We start from the raw sequence: 17,694 nt of genomic DNA, 5'->3' as shown, positions 1-17,694 counted from the left end.
GGCCACTACCTAAAAGTCCAAGTCTAATCTTAGCCGAGGCTGATATTGATAGGAATCACATCAATAAATGCTTTGCCTCAGAGACCTGTGGCTTCAGTGCCTTTATTCCACCAGGAAAGAGAAAAGGAGCAGGTCCCTTAGGCATAAGTTACAAACCAGAGGCGGTCACATTTTAAGGCATGTGTTAAGTGTGGCAGTAACCAGGAATAGGTGAAGGAGAAATCTTCTGGGTCTTTGGAAGAAGATGAGATATAGTGGGCTGCCATGCCGTGTTGTGGGGATGAACGACAAAGACAGGGGCCTGGGAGGCACACCGCACTCTGCCCCACAGAGAACCAGTGCCGTGGTGTTTGAGCTTTAGGCTGGGCCGTGTGGCCAGAGGCTGTTGTAGGCTTGAGCAGTTACCTGAATGAGCTTTGGAGAGTTATGAACTTGGGTTTGAATCTCAACATTTTACTGGTGGTGTGACCTTAAGCAAGTGGCCAGCTGTGCCTTAGTTTTTTCACCTGATAAAATGAAAATAAGAGAATACATACTTTGTTTTGTTGGGTGGATTAAATGCAATAATATATAAAATGTTTAGCATAGTGCATAAAAATTGCTCAGCAAATGGTGGTGTTATTGTTTTTACTATTATTGTTATTAGTTCCATGTATGTCAAGAGGCACTCATTGGAGGCAGTAGTGTCGAGTTCTCAAATAAATCTGCTCATACAGCTTGAGCTTGTACCTTCTGCGTATCCTCTATGATATTCGATCCCTGTGGGGGCCCAGGCGATATCAAAATTGATTGAGCTTGGCTGTGCTTGGCGACTAGTGTCACTGGTTCCACTGAGGCTCAACTGGAATCGTTTCTCAGCAGAGGAAATGTCATGGACAGCAGCAAAAACAAGCAGTTGTTATAAAGAAACAGAAGATGATAAAGTGAAGAGGTAAAGGAGAGTCAGATTTCATTTCTTTTATTTCACCACCCTCTTTTCATTTCTGTCACCTCGTCAAGGTAATGCACCTGAGTAAATAATTCAATTCAAACCACAAACTTTTATTGAGCCCAGCACAGCCCCAGGCTGTGAGATGCATGAGATAAATAAGACACTTAGGAGCTAATAATGTATAAGGAGAACATATATAACGCAATACAGTAATTTCTCAGTGGAAAAGCATGAACGAATATTATTAGCAACGTTAGTTAATATTTATTGTGTTCTTGCTTGGTGCCAGGTGCTGCGCTCAGCACTTTACATGGATTAACTCGTTCAGTCATAACATGAGGCGCTCTCCGTTGCAGACCCAAGCTTTGGGGAGCAGCTTTGAAACCAGACTTTAAAGAGCCACGCTGACGTTAGTGCATGGCCGGCTCCTGGCTTTCCGCACAAGTTTCGGCCGGCAACGCGCACGCCCAATCGTCAGAGCGCTCCATAATCAGGAGAGAATTCCTTAGCAATCATTTCCCAGTGACCTGACACTTTGCAGGAAAGAGTCTCTGTGCGGCTATCAAAAATGATAGTTGCTCTCTGCTGTTTACCGCGGAACTGGCCTTGAGTGCGCTGCGGGGCGGGTAAGCCTTGAACTTCTCGCGCCGGATGGAGCTCGGTCGCGAGCGGGCGCGCGCAGGAAGCTGCTTTTCTCTCTCTTGGAAGCACGCCCAGCCTCTCGCTAACCCGGCGCGGAGGACCTTGAGCTTCCCAGACCAGTCTCTTCTGGTTTAGTCAGGGCTTCTCTTGTTCTGCCCTTGCTCAGAAATGAGTAATCTCTGCACCATTTAGGGATGGGCTGAAACTTTATCTCCGGGGTAGGAGTGGAGGGATTCAGTTGCAGTGGTTGCATTGATGGATTTAGCCCTCGGAGAACGGATATTCCATTTCGGCCTCTCAGAAGAGTTTGCCTTAGCGCCCACCAGAGGAGCTGAGGGTCTGATTTCACGGAGGCGGCTTCCTGTTTCCCTAGCGGTGGGATAAAGTTTGGGTTTTCGCACTTTGCTGTTGGGTTGGGGGGCCACTCAATGAGGTGCACCAATGCCCACATGCGCCCGGAGATCCCCGCTGGGCTGGGTGAAACCAGTTCTGTGTGGTGGTTCTTTTGGCCTCACACTTAAAAACACTTTAGGTCACGTTCTGATTACTTATTTGATTAATCCTCGAGGTAGATGCCATAGCTCCAGGTGGTGAGAGTTTCCAAGGATAGAAAAGAGCGCCCCCTCCTTTTTTCATTATTATCCTTCCATTCAATAAACTGAGAGTTTAGTTTATTTCTATAAATGAGAGGAAAGAAAATTAGCTATCTCAGCATGCTGCATTCCTCTCTGATTGAGTCAGGTGTGGCTTACGTGCGAAGGACCCAAATCAAAAGAGTTCAACCTGGACCAAGCCAGGAGTGCAAGAGAATGTTGGCAAGTCCTAGTCCCTGAAGTAGGCCAATGTGTTTTAAAATACCGGTCAAATTTGTTCCCATTGTAGCCTGCCTCTTCTCCCCCACTCCACAGGTTCCTCTCTGGTCCAAACCACCAGCACTGTCCTGAGTGTGCCTGCACAGCATCCTACGTGGCATCCCTATCCCCATTCCTGCCATACAGTCCCTTTTTGACAGAGCAGCCAGTGGTGATTGATTGATTGATTGATTGATTTTGCTGAGGAAGATTCGCTCTGAGCTAGCATCCATGCCAGTCTTCCTCTATTTTCTATGTGGGTCTCTGCCACAATGTGGCGGCTACGAGTGGTGTAGGTCTGCCTTGGGAACTGAACCAGGCCACCAAAGTAGTGCTTGTGGAACTTAGCCACTAGGCCATAGTGATTTAAAAATTAAACCAGGCCATAACATCTCTTGCTTCAGAGTCTCCAAAGCCTTCCCAGTCACCCTTAGAAAGAAATCCATCTTCTTCACCATGGCCTGAGAGGCTGCCTTGATGTAGCCTTTCCTGATGCTCAGATCTTCTCTCCTACTACTCTCCTCCTCCTCTGGGCTCAGACACACTGGTCGCAAACTTGTTTAGTGTGTTCCAGCCTCAGCATCTTTGTACCCAGTGGGCCTCTGACTAGAGCACTCCACCCCAGATTTGTATGTGGCTAGCTCCTCTACATTCAGATAGCAGCTCTGACTCTCCAACCAGGCTTCTTAATGTGAACACTGCCTACCTCCTCCAACTCCTTCTCAGACCTGTTACTCTGCTTTGTTTTCTTCATAGTGCTTATACTTGAACTATTATTTAAACAGTAAACATTAAATATTTAATTAATAAATCAGTAAATTATATTAATTAAATTATTTAAATATTAAAATTATTCTATTATTAAAATTTATTATTTTATTATTTACTTGTCTATTTATTATTATGGTCCACTTTCCTCACCATGTCTAAGTTCCATGAATGTGGAGACCTTCCCCATCTTGTTATTCCCAGTGCCTATGAGAATGCCTGGTACATAGTAGACACTCGGTAAATATTTGTTTAGTAAATGAAATTCAAAAAGAGTTGCCGCATGCTTTCTTGCAATGGGGGAGGAGGTGTCTGAGGCTGGCATTGCGACATTTATTGATTTAACATTCAATAAATGCAGTATTTACTGAACATTTTGCTAGGCACTAGTTACAACAGTGAACAAAACAGACAGGCTCTTGTGGGGCTTACATTCTGTGACAGAAACTAAATGAGTGCTGAGGAAGAGAACAAAAGGGGGCACCCACTTTGGAAAAGGCGCTCAAAAAAATGTTTTTTGAAGAGGTATCTCTTTAGTTGATACCTGAACAATGGGCAGGCAGGGTGGAGGGGGAAAGTATGTGCAAACTTGGAGGAAAGATCTTAGATTGAGGAATAAGAGAAATTTGGTTAAAGCAGGGGAGCAAGAGGAAGTGGAAAGGGATGCTACTGGGGAGATAGCAGCCATAGTCATGCAGGGCCTTGTGGGCCATGGGCATGAGCTTGGATTCATCTGAAGGGCAATGAGAAGTCACTGGAGGGGATAAACGTGGGATTGATATGATCCAATATATGTTTCAAGGTTACTCATGCTGTTGAGTGAGGGATGGATTGGATGGGGGCATCTGTGGCAGGGGAGGGACACAATTGCAAAGCTCTTTCAACGGTTCATATTTGCTCTTGACCACCAGAAATAATGGTGGTAGCAGGGAAAGAGAAGTAATAAATTCAAGATATATTTTGGTGGTAAAGCAGACAGGACTTCTTCATAATTGCTTTTGGGAGGGGAGGGAAAGGGGGAACTCAGGATGGCAGGTAGGTTTCTGGTGTGTTAAACTGGGGTGACTGTGATGCCATTTAATACTATAGGTGCTGGATTGTTTATTCATCTGAGTGATAATCCAAGTTCATCTCCCAGACCTCAGGGAGAGTCACAATAAAATAATCAAAACATGTATTTTTTTTTGCATTATATGTATTATATTTGTATGTAATAAAACATGTATTAATTTTTTAAAATTAAACTTTTTGAGATAATTGTAGTTTCACATGTAGTTGTAAGAAATAATACAGAGAGATCCCATATATCCTTTACCCAGTTTCCCCCAATGAAACTATAGTACAATGTAAGACTATAGTACAATATCACAGCCAGGGTATTGACATCAATACAGTCAAGATACAGAACATTCCCATCACCACAAGGATCCCTCATGTTGCCCTTTTATAGCCACACATACTTCCTTCTTACCCTTACTGACTGCTAAACTGTGGCAACCACTAATCTGTTCTCCATTTCTATAATTTTGTCATTTCAAGAATGTTATATAAATGGAATTAGATAGTATGCATATTAGTCAGAGTTGTTCAGAGAAACAGAACCCAATAGGATATATATACATAGAGAGACAGAGGGAGACAGAGGGAGGGAGGGGGAGAGAGAGAGAGAGAGAGAGAGAGAGAATGGGAGAGAGAGAGAGAGAGAGATTTATTTTAAGAAATTGTCTTGTGATTGTGGAGGCTTGGTGAGTCCACAATCTGATGGGGGAGGCCAGCAAGCTGGAGACTCAGGAATGAGTTGCAGTTTGAGTCCAAAGGCAGTCAGTTGGAGAATTCCCTCTTGTTCAGGGGAGGTCAGCCTTTTGTTCTATCAGACCATCAACTGGGTGAGGTTGATGTCAACTGGATGATTGGATGAGACCCACCCACATTCTAGAAGGCAATCAGCTTTTACTCAAAGTCCACCAATTTAAATGTAAGTTTCATCCAAAACACCCTGACAGAACATCCAGAATAATGTTTGACCAAATATCTGGGTACTGTGACCCTGCTAAAAACGCATCAAACTAATCATCACAGCATGTAACCTTTGAGATTGGCTGTTTTTGCTTAGTATAATTCCCTCAAGATGCATTCAAGTTGTTGCATGTATCAATAGTTTGTTGGCTTTTATTGCTGAGTCATATTCCATTGTATGGATGTACCACAGTTTGTTTAACCATTTACCTTTGAAGGACATCTGGTTTGTTTCCAGTTTTGGGCTATCCCAAGTAAAACTATAAACATTCATGTTTAAAAAAAAACACCTTTTTGTGTGGACATAAGTCTTCTTTTCTCTGGAGTAAATATCCGTGACTGCAGTTGCTGGGTCATGTGGTAGTTGCATGTTTAGCTTTTAAGAAACTTCCGTTTTACATTCCTACCAGCAATGTATGAGTGATCCAATTTCTCTGCATCCTCACATTTGATGTTGTCATTATTTTATATTTTAGCCATTCTGAAAGGTGTGTAGTACTATCTCACTGTGGTTTTATTTTGCATTTCTTTAATGGTTAATGATGTTGAACATGTTATCATTTACTTATTTGACATCTGTATATTCTTTTTGGTGAAATGTCTCTTCATGTATTTTGCTCATTTTCTAATTGAATTACAGTCACGCATCGCTTAACGACAACGATATGTTCTGAGAACTGTGTTGTTTGGTGGTTTCATCATTGTGTGAACATCATAGAATGTACTTACACAAACCTAGATAGTATAGCCTACTACACACCTAGGCTATATGGTACAGCCTGTTGCTCCTAGGCTACAACCCTGTACAACATGTTACTGTACTGAATACTGTAGGCAATTGTAACACAATGGTATTTGTGTATCCAAACATAGAAAAGTTACAGTAAAAATACAGTATAAAAGATAAAAAAAAATGTACATCTATATAGGACACTTACCTTGAATGGAACTTGCAGGGCTGGAAGTTGCTCTGGGTGAGTCAATGAGTGAGCAGTGAGTGAATGTGAAGGCCTAGGACATTACTGTACACTACTGTAGACTTTATACAGACTACACTTAGGATACACTCAGTTTATAAAAAAATATTTTTCCTTCTTCAATAATAAATTAATCTTAGGTTACTGTAACTTTTTTACTTTATAAACTTTAAGTTTTTAATCCTTAACTCTTTTGTAGTAACACCTCAAAACACAAACACATGGTACAGTTGTACAAAAATATTTTCTTTCTTTGTGTCCTTATTCTATAAGCTTTTTTCTATTTTTATTTTTTTTACTTTTTAAACTTTTTTGTTAAGAAGTAAGACACAAGCACACACATTAGCCTAGGCCTACGCAAGGTCAGGATCATCATCACTGTCTTCCATCTCCACATCTTGCCCCACTGGAAGGTCTTTAGGGGCGGTAACATGCATGGAGCCGTCATCTCCTATGATAACAATGCCTTCTTCTGGAATACCTCCTGAAGGACCTGCCTGAGGCTCTTCTTGAGGAGGTGTCACTCTTTTCATAAATATGTTCCTGTTGGTTTGCTTGGTTTGTTTCTTTTTTCAACATAGATTTGCTTTATTAATAAAAACATTTCGGTGTTGGGGTCCATGTTTTCAAGCTTTACAAGGAGCTGGTTGAGGTCTGCATAAGCTTCTGCTAAACCCTTCGCTGTGAATTTTCTTGGGGGTTCTTTTTCTTTTTCTTCTCCTGCAGTTTCCTTTTCTCTTGCCTCTTTTTCAGCTATGCATTTCTGTTCCAGTTCCTACAACTCCTCATTAGTCAATTCCTGAGGAACCACCTCTAGCAGCTCCTCAATGTCATCCTCATCCACATCCAGGTTAAGTTGTTTGCCATCTCGACCACAGCCTTGTTGATTTTTGCAGCCCCTTCATCCTTGGCAAATCCTTTGAAGTCATGGACAAACCTTTTGAGTGTCTTTTTCCAGATGTCATTCATACACTCCTTGGTGACATCACCCCAAGCCCAAGCAAGGTCCTTGATGCAGTCATAGATGTTGTAATCCTTCCAGAATTGTATCATTGTCTTCTCAGTGTCTTCCTCAGTTGCAGCAATAGCCTGGGCAAAGGTCCTCCTCAGGCAGTAGGCCTTAAAAGCTTGATCCATTGGTTGAGTCAAAGAGGTAGTGTTTGGAGGGAGAAACACCACTTTGATATTGGGATGAAGATTACCAATAAAAGGAGGATGTCCAGAAGCATTATCAACAATAAGCAAAATCTTGAAACAGTACTTCTCCATTTCGCTACATGGTTTCCGCTGATACCATTGGAGGGGAGTCTCATTGCAGCGTGGATAAAAATCCTGACTCCCTACTTGGCCTTCTCTGACATCACCCTGGCAGAGATGCTGAGGTTTCTTATTACAGCTTCACAAGAGTGTGTGTCTAGGCTCCCTACTTGGTCTTTGCTGGCATTGTTTGGGGGTGGGGCCACAGTTTTTTCTGTGGCGATTGGCTGGAATAAAGCAGTTGTTATCCAACGCTGTTCTGCCTTGCTAAATTTCCCTTTTCCTTGTCTTTTGGCTAGAGAGAGCAAGTTTTGGGAGGACTTTTTTGTCTGCACCCATTGGTATTTCTAGGTCGCTGGCTTCTTCAGTTCCAAGTCTGGGATATATGAGGCCAAAAAAGAAAAACACCCAAAACAGGGAATTCACCACTGCCGTTCCTCAGGCCTTGAGGTTTCTAGCCAGTCAGCCTTCTACTCTCTGCCTTTCATAGTCTTCTTGTGTTTGTTTTATATTAATATCCAGGGTTTTTAGTTATAATTAGCAGGAGGAATAGGGAAAAATGTGTCTACTTCATCTTTCTGGTAGCGGAAGCCTTGTTTCACTTTTAAAAGACCTTTAGGAAAAGAAACCTAATTAATGATAAAAGAAACACGTGAACAAATAAATAAACAAAAGACAAAGTCAAACCAAACTAAAACAAAACAAAAAACTTTTATGGCATTTAACCTAAACTTCTCCTGCTGCAACTTCAGATCTCCCCACTCTATCTCATCCATACAAGAGTTAAGAAGTTATTGTTTTTCATCCCCTGTACCTTGATCCATCATATATAGCTGTGAGATTTAGGGGAAAGAAAATGGGCTAAGGAGGTGGATAAATGTGGGCTCGAAACAATCTCTCTTCAAACTCCAGACAACTGGATATCACCTGCTTACTCAACATCTTCATGTAAGTAAGTGTCTAATAGGTGCAATCTCAATTTTATCATGATTAAACAGAAATTTTAATTTTCCTCCTCCCTACCCTCAAATATGCCACTTACTGCTTATGTAGCTTTGGGTCTCAGTATCCACTTCTATAAAACTGCTGTGATAATGCTTACTTCTTGGATTACTTAATACCTTTAGAGAATATGTGTATATAAAAAGGACATGGCAAATACTGGTTGCTCATTAGTGATAGTTATTATTATTGTTATTATAGATCCATATGAATCTTTCTATCCAAATTAAAGTTCGTCATGCACTCCATCTCCTCCTCACTAATTCTAACAATTGGCACCTGTGTACTTTGTCTCCTTTGTTATAGGGTAAGACTATGTCCCTGTTCCTCTCCAAAACCAGTGCCTACACTTCCATTCTAGCTCCTCATACCTTCTCAAGGACTTCATTCATGCAATTACCCACTTTCTCTCGTGGTAACCAAGAGAAATTATCAGTTTCCCCATCTCTACTGAACCATTTACTTTGTGGTGTAAAACGCATTAACCTTGCCCATCTGGGAAAAAAAATCTCGCTTAACCTCCTAGATGATGCTGCATTTCTCTGTTTCCCTTTGTGGTAAAACTCTTCTGAAAAATTTTCTACGCTATCTTCATACTCACTATCCCTTTCTTCTCAACCCACTGTTAAGTGGGCTTTTGTCTCTCACCACACCTCTGAAATAGCTCTTTATGAGTTTCCCAACAACCTGCATCTCCCCAAGGCTAATGGACAATTCTCTGTCCATTGGACCACTCCCTTCTTTTTTGAAACATTTTCTTCTCTTGGCCGCATGACAACCTGATCACTTGAACTCAAGGGCCACTGCCTCTCATTTTCTGATTCCGTCTTCTTTTCCAGACTTCTAAATGGTGGTGTCATCCAGGGTTCAGTGCTTGGCCCATTTCTGTTTTTATCTACATTCCTTGTGTAGATGATCTCATCAGGTCTAATGGCTTTAAGAACCATCTATACCAGCCCTGTCCAATAGAATGTTCTGTGATGATAAAAATGTTGTGCATCTGTGCTGTCCAATATAGTTGCCACTAGCCACATGTGGATATTTAAATTTAAATTAATTAAAATAAAAAATTCAGTTGCTCAGTCACACTAGCTACATTTCAAGTGTTCAGTATCCATCTATGGCTAATGGACATTGGATTGGACAGCACAGATGTACGACATCTATTTCCAGCACTGCACTTCTCTCTCCAAGCTTCAGACAATACTCAGCATTTCCTTAAATGTCTAAGAATTTTAATTTAAATTTATCCTATGTAAACAGAACTCTTGCTTCCTCTACTCCCTAACCTTCAATCTGCTACCCTATGAGTCTTTTCTTGTTCAGTAAACTGCATTAAAAATGGCTCCAAACTGGGGATCAATTCCTGTCTTTTAGGTCCTGTAGCCAATCCATCAGAAAGCTCTGTCCACTATATCTCCCAAATATATGCTGAATCTGACCACATCTCTACCACCATCACTCTAGTCCAAGGAGCTACCATCTCTTGCCTTGACTATTGCAATAGCTTCCTAACTGCTCTCCCTGTCTCAATTTTTACTCCCTTGCAGTTCATCTTCCCTGACGTAGCCAGAAAGATCTTAAAAAAATAATTAATCACAAGACAACATTTCTCTGTTTGCTTTCCATTTAAATAGAATAAATTAGAACACCTAACCTTACCTACAAGGCCTGCTTATTTTTTGGAGTTGCAAGGAGTTGATTCCTTGCTTATTTTTTAACATCTCCTCCACTTTCATCTTTGTTCATTTTGCTGCAGCCACCATGTTGCTTGAGTACATCAAGCTAGCTCCTCTCTGTCTGGAATACTCTTCCCAGGATGGATGCCCCCTTCTCATAATTTAGGTCTTAACTCAGATTTTATGCACCCCACACACACACACCAAGAGGCCCTCCTGACCACTATAGCTAAAATAGCACCTTCCCTCCAGTCACTACCATAATTACCCTATTGTGACTTGTTCATTGCATTTGTTAATATCGAAAATCACCTTATTTATTTGTTTACATGTTTATTTATGAACATGTGTTGTGTTATGTATCTCATAATACAATACAAATTCTTTGAAGGACACCCTCTATCATGCCCACTATTGTATTCCCATCCCCTAGAATATTACTAGTATACACAGTAGGTGCTCATGAAAAATTGACTTACTGACTTCAGGCTTTCCTGGGAGTATTATATTTGTTGATTAATTCATATTCAGGCAATATACGCAGTTTTCCAGAATCCATTTCTACCTTATACCTGGAGTAGACAGTCTGGCTTCAAATCCCAGTTCCATCCTGTTTAGCTTTGTGACTTTGGGAAAGTTACTGAAACTCTCTGTGTCATAGTTTCCTCACCTGTAAAATGGGGCACATAATAGTGTCTCTTTCATGGGGGTGGTAAGGATTAAAGGAGTTAATACATGTAAAATATCTTGAATGCTTGGAACAGTGTCAGGCCCATAATGATGAGTATTTGCTGCTGCTATTATTATTATTATTATTATTGCTGAACATAGGCTACATTTCATTAAAGGGCACTTTCATTTTGAAGATTTCCAATAAGGACATTGGGTCTCTAAGGATGATGATGCTTCAGGAATTCGCTGACCCTGATCAAAACACAGCAACTGATATGTGATATGTGTTGACCCACCCTATTTATTCCCTTTTTAATCAATGACACTTAGAATTAGTCCCAGGAAGCGATTCAAAAACATCATCTCTTGCCCACTGAGAGAGAAAGGGAAGAAAATTTAATTATTAGTGCAGACTTCCCACTGTGGGATTATTAATGAGCAACTTCAAACCCTGGAACAGCCACAGGACATTAGTGTCTTCTCACTGCAGCATTTGTCTGACAGTGAAAGATCTAGATATTATCTTCAACGTTTAGACAAACAGTCCTTCAACAAATATTTGTAGATTATCTTTTATGTGCCAGAGCTGGAGATAGCAGTGAACCAATCAGATAAGATTCCTGTCTTCCAAGAATTTACGTTCTTTAGGGATTGGGATCCAAGTTTTAGAGCCTATATTGAGAGCACCTCAAATTTCCACAAATGACAACCGGTGTGGGAATGAGGTGGGAAATTAACAAATATGTTAACAAATACATGGGAACAGTGAACAATTACCATAGCAGCCACAAATATTTAATGAGCACTTCTAGTTCTTGCAGATTCTAATGACAACTGGGAAGAAAATAGACACAACCCCAGAGCACCTAGACCTTTCAAAAACTGTTGTCAAACAAGTGCTTAACAGGGCCAGCCAAGGTATGTAAATGATGAAAATGGCTATCCACTGTATCCTTTCAACACAGCTATATTTTGTGTATTAAACAGCTACACATACTCTTCACTTTTTCAAGGAAGTATACCTTTATCCATTTTTCTTAAATTGCAAGGTTCTCTTTGGTCTAGCTTTTGTTTTCCTAATTTTGTTAGAGGCATTCTGTCTCATTTCTCTCTTTACTATGAGAAAAACAGCAGCACACATATAGTGATGAATGGCAGCTGACAATCGGCTTCAGCCTCAAAGAGTAATAGAGAGATGTGAGGTCTGTTACAAACTGGAGAGAGGCTGTTCCTTGTAAGGGGGGCAGCTGCTACCCAATTCCAGATGATTTCACCATCAGGGACCAAGGATTTGTGTTGTCAGAGCAAATGTAAGCCATAGCCAATGGTGGGTTGATTATTTTGAGTTCTTCCAGAGCTGGTGAACCCAAGACAAAAAGGAGGAGGACAAAATCTGGGGGGTTTAAAGGCCTGAATTGACTGAGCATGTTCTTTTCCCCTGGTATACTCTGAGGATGGTTCTAAGCCTATAGATTCCAGAAAACAAATCATACCCTGTAATCTAGATTATCTAGTTGCATGTTATTCACTGTGTGTGTTTTCCTTCTGTCATTCCTAACCCTCTAGAAAAGCTTTCAAGGAGAACTAAGAGTTGAGTCAATGCCCACCCTGAAGAGCTAGTGGGGACAGCTGAGGACCCAATGTCAGCATAGTGAATTTTGGGAGACTTGAATCAGTGTTGTGGAGTGCCCCCCATGTAAAGCTTCTCATTTTATTGCTAATTTGGGGGATGTGGATTTATTTTTAAGGGAGCCTGTAGGTTTATTTCAAGAAAAGTAGGAGGTTTATAAGTAGGACAATTAAGAAGTGATGTGAAATACAGAAACCTTGCTTCTCTCATCCACACTTACTTGAGTGTGCCCACACACAGTACGTGAAAGCTTCCTGAAGGTCCGAGTCTTTCAGATTCAGTGTAGTTGCACTGAAACAAATTGCTTGAACCTTGTTCATTTGTTTTATAGTTGCATTAATGATGATTGTCATAACTAATAATCTTATCGACTTTCACTTTTATAATGACTATGATCTCATGGGATCTTCACAATACATTCTGAAGTAGGTATCGTTATTGTTCTCATTTTACAGATGACAAACCAAGTATTCAAAAGCATTTTAGTGATTTGTTCAAGGTCACAGGATTAGATAGCGTCAGAGTTCCACATGAAGTCAGATGTTTGGCTCGCTCCTTTGTTACTGTTCTGAAAGCCACATATAACGGTTGTCATCCATGTGATCCACACACAGTGAATGTTTGGCTCTCTTTACATTCAAATGCTGTATGGGCTAAATTATTCAACAATTGATAACTGGATTCTTGACCATTAAGGTCAGGAGCAGACTGTTGTTTAAACTACAAAACCATTATTATGTTTTCCACCAAGTCTAGAGACCCCTCACACCTACTCCTTCTCCCAGTTCCACCCACAATCCTAACAGAAATTCATCTATTGTGTGGAGGATCTCCATAGAGTAAGAATTTCTATGATATCCTTTCTTGAGAAAAGATAAAATGAGGACTTTATTGAATGTATTGTGGTTGAGCATTTGGCATTATTTAATTTTAGAAGACATTACTTTGAGTAAACAATTTAGAGATAATTTAGTGGCCACAAAAATGTTTCAAATTCAAACCTTAATCAAACTTTGTATTCCTAAGCAATGTAAGGCAGTTGGGCCAATAATATTAGACCCTTATTTCTTAGAGTAGGTCTTAGGAATAAATAAGCCAAACACTAAAGCCTGAGCTTTGATGTGATAGATTTAAGGGAGAGGGTTTGGTAAAGAGTAGGTATTTCTCTGACAGTCAGTAGTGTGAGTGTGGGTTGGGTGGGGCAATGGGTGGAAAAGGAAAGAGAGAGGACACTAAAGAGAATCGAATCCGAGTCTCCAGGGGGGCCTGCTGAGGCTGGAATATTTGGATGATACTCTGGGACCCAAACTGACCTCTTGGACTTCTCCTGGAAATAAGCTTTGGCAGGGGTCCAGGGAGGTCAAGTTGTGGTCAAGGTGTGGTCATGGTCTCTGTTTCCAGCCAACTCAACTGCTAGGGGAGCCTGCTAGGACTTTAGGAAGAGTGTTCAATGCTGGGAATAAGAGGGAAGAACATGGGGCAGTTTGTTGGTGCTACTTCTGCTTGTGGCAGCCAATAAATTGGCCTATTTCCTTTAAACCTTTTTTTTCCTTCTTTTAAACTTGCCTATAATGGAGTCAATTCAATGGATCTATGTAGATGGATTAGGAAAGAATTAGTGGATTCTTCTAGCTAGCTCAGTGGTCGACTGGAGAGACCCACACAATCTAAGGTAACAAACCCAGATGTACACAGAGGCCTATGAGACCTCTTGACCCCATCCCAAAGGCAGACATATGGCCACCAGGTGCAGGGCAGAGGAAGTAGCCCTGGTCACTGGGGCTGTGACTGTCAAGACTTCTTGGACAGATGCAGTGACCTTAATAGCCTTCCAGTGACCCACATTGAGAGTCACAGGTACCAGATGAAAAGCTATCCAATAGTTGTACAAGTCTAGGCACTGTCTCCACCTTTCAATTTATCTCTTCTTCTCCTTTTAAAAATATTTACTTCATTTTAATAGCAAATTAAGCATAAATACATGCAACCATTGTCATTGAGAAAATTTCATAGAATACAGATAAAGCTGAAATGATTCTCTACCACCGCCTTTGACCAAGACATCTCCTCAGAGGATCTCTGTTTTTAGTTAGGTAGGTGTCTTTCCAATCTACCATCCCCTTTGAACCTTCTACTCTTATTTGTTTACGTAGTTTCTGTCATTTTGCCTTCTTGCCAGATTTGTCCCCTCTGCCATGTTAGGATGAGGTTTTAATTTAATTACTTCTCAAGAAGCTTCCTCTTAGTTTGCCCTTTTTAGTATGGCACAGAAGCCTGTAGACAAGTGACGTCCAATTCCTCAGACCAAGCTTAGGTGTCTAGATACCCTTTTCCAGCACCCCAGCCCTCTGCTTGTCTAAGAGATAGCATGAGAAAAAGACCAGCTGTATCATCACTTCTGCCAGGCCAGATGATGCCTGGTTGGCCCCCGTAGCCTGCTGCCCATGGCTTCAGAAAGGAAGAAGAGTTTCCCTTTCCTGGAATGGTTTTATGTCTCTTCTGAACCCAAGGCACCTTGTAAAATGAATTCATACCACCCACTCACAAGGGTTTGGAGCACTGGGCTGGGGTCAAGAAATGTCGTTTGGGTCTTCCCTCTGCAAGGGTTTGGCTACTTGACCATGGGCAAGTCTTGCTTAACCTCTCTGGACTTCATCTGTGAAACAATCTAGATAAGCTCTAAGTCTCTTCATATGCAAGGTGGAGAGCGTGTCTGACTCATGGGATTTTGTGAGAATTAAATAAGATAGTATGGATACAGCGCTTAGAACAAAGCCCAGCACATACTAAACGCTCAGTAGACATCAGCTGTTATTATTTTTCTGCTCTCTGTTTCCATGATTCTTTGTTCTCAATGTAACATCCTCTTCAAAAGTTAATATGGGGTCCTGTGACCTCCTGAGTTGACTAGCTAGGTGAGTTCTGCTCCTTCTTTTACCCTGGAGCTTGTGATAATTTGGCAATCAGAGCAGTTCTCATTAAAAGAACAAGGGGCCACCTACTGCGTGGGCAGTCCCCTGGGTTTGTGCCATTCATGTCATGGAGGTTTGACAATCTGTGGCAAATTCCTTTGACAGATGTGCATCTCTGGCAATTTTTCAGTGAGCACTGTCCCAAATTAATTAATCATCAGGCAATTCAATCTAAATTGAATGGTGCTGTTGCATGCAGAAAAATTTTGTTTGCAATTCTTGAGTTATCTCAGTTTAAATTAAGTCTATTAAAATTCTCTGTTCCTAACCATTTTTAAATCAAGTATGCCTAAATGGCCACAATACTCTGCAGGACATCTTTCTGTTATGAGTTTGGGTCTCTTTAATGTCTGTGGGTTAATCATTTTCAGACAGTGTTTGTGCTGTTTCTATCATTGCCTTCAATACCATTGCTGCTAATTTGCGGGGTGCTAAGGGAGGCTTATGAGGTTGACATAAAAAAGTGGGAGCAAAGATCATCACTGAGGTTTAACAAACAATGTTGCTCGGTGTTGTTGGCCAATAGGTCACCAATAAAAGGAGCAGTGTCAGGGAGAAAGGGTTCTCATGACAGCTGTTTACCAGACGCAGAGGAGTTCCAGGAATGTACTGTCACAAACAGATGGTGCAACTCGGTGGTGCACAAGTTGTTGCCTCATAGATCTCTAAGAGACACAAACAGTTTTAATTTATTAGCCTCATTCTCCTCAGAGAATCTCCAGTGCTTGCAAGCACCAAATGTGGGCTTCTGGCATCTCTTTAGAGACATTGTGAGTCAGTGGCAAGACTGGTCAAGCAAGCCCACATAGAATTTTCCTCTCTCTCACAATTTGAAGTCACTTTCTCTCTTGGAGCAGGGCAAGTGGGTTTGGTCTAGCACTTTGTGATGGTTGGTGGGGAGAGGAAGCGGTTTTTATTTTTCTTCAGTGATTCAAATGAGCATATCGAAAATTGAAGGTCAGTACCTCTGTGTGGCTACCACACACGGTGGAGTCTGCCCCAAGGCCTTGTCTTTGTCTTTTCTCTCACTTCCCTCACTCCTTTTTCTTCTCTCTTCCAAAACTCTCCTCAGTTGGCCTATGCTGAACTGAAGGGGGAAAGTGCTTTGTTTTGCTGCAGCAAGAGCACAGGTCTTGTCTCTTACTCTGGCCCACCTGCAAGATTCCAGCCAAGCCTTATGGGTGGGCTCTGTTGCCACACACAAAAGCCATTGCCTATGTTTTGCCACTGATGGGAGCAGGATGAAGAGGGTCAGGAAAGTGGCTTGGTAGACAGGAAAGAGAGCTGTCCTAGGAATCAGGAGATGAGCCTTCTTGTTCCCCTGCATGCAAGTGATTCTTATGATCAGGAGAGTTTGGGGTAGTAGTGCCATAGGACAGCTTTATGCTTTAAAGCTGGGGTCCAGTGAGGAAATTTGGGGGCTTAGTCCTACAGACAGCAACTAAAAGGATGCCCAGAATTACATGCATGAAATGATCCACTCATGGGGCTTCTAGCATGAACACACGGGAATCCCTAACTGATGGTGTTATTCATTCACCAAACATTGCCCACATGGGCCAGGCATCTGGCTGAATCAGGATTCTGAAACCCCTGGTGTCTCTGTCTGAGGTTGGGCGTAGGGGTGAAGAGAATATGCTATACATTCCTTAGTTAGGCGATTGTTTTTCCTGCTCCACCAGCATTTTCTCTAGTCACGATGAGCACGCTGTTTCTGTGCCACATGCTCTTCATTCCTCTGTGCCTTTGCTCAAGCCGCTCCCTGTTGCTGGAATGTCTCCCTCCCTTTTTCCTGTCCCATAGTCTGGTAAAGGCCACCTCCTCTGGAAGCCCTCCATAATCCTTCCAGCCAGAGGTCCCCTTCTCTTCGGTCCCATTGCTGTTCCTGCATTCCTCTAACAAATGCTAGGCTCTGCTTTTTTGGTGTTGTCTCTGTTCATGTTTGCATGCGGTCCCCTGCCTTCCCCATCTCCCCTGCAGCATAAGGAGACTGCAGCTCCTTAATGGCAGGGATCATTTCTTCATCAGCTTTTTTACCTCAGCATCTGGTGTGGGGCCTGGTATGTAATAGGCAGCTGGTAAATAAATGGCTACTTGCTTTCCTTCACACAACTGGTATGCCCTGGGTTTGCTTTAGTGGCTCCTCAAAAGTAAGATCATAGCTGTCTCAAGTACTTTTAAAAATAACATGGCATATAAACAGGCAAAAAATAAAAATAGTATGATGATATTTTTTGAGTGTCTAACACCTGAAGGTGGTAACGGCTGCCTTATTAAAATGAACTGAACCAGTGACC

Source organism: Ceratotherium simum, chromosome 15 (assembly GCF_057802395.1).
Source record: "Ceratotherium simum simum isolate JZ-2026a chromosome 15, ASM5780239v1, whole genome shotgun sequence".
Classification (NCBI taxonomy): domain Eukaryota; kingdom Metazoa; phylum Chordata; class Mammalia; order Perissodactyla; family Rhinocerotidae; genus Ceratotherium; species Ceratotherium simum.
Note: the sequence above shows the minus strand (reverse complement) of the source record.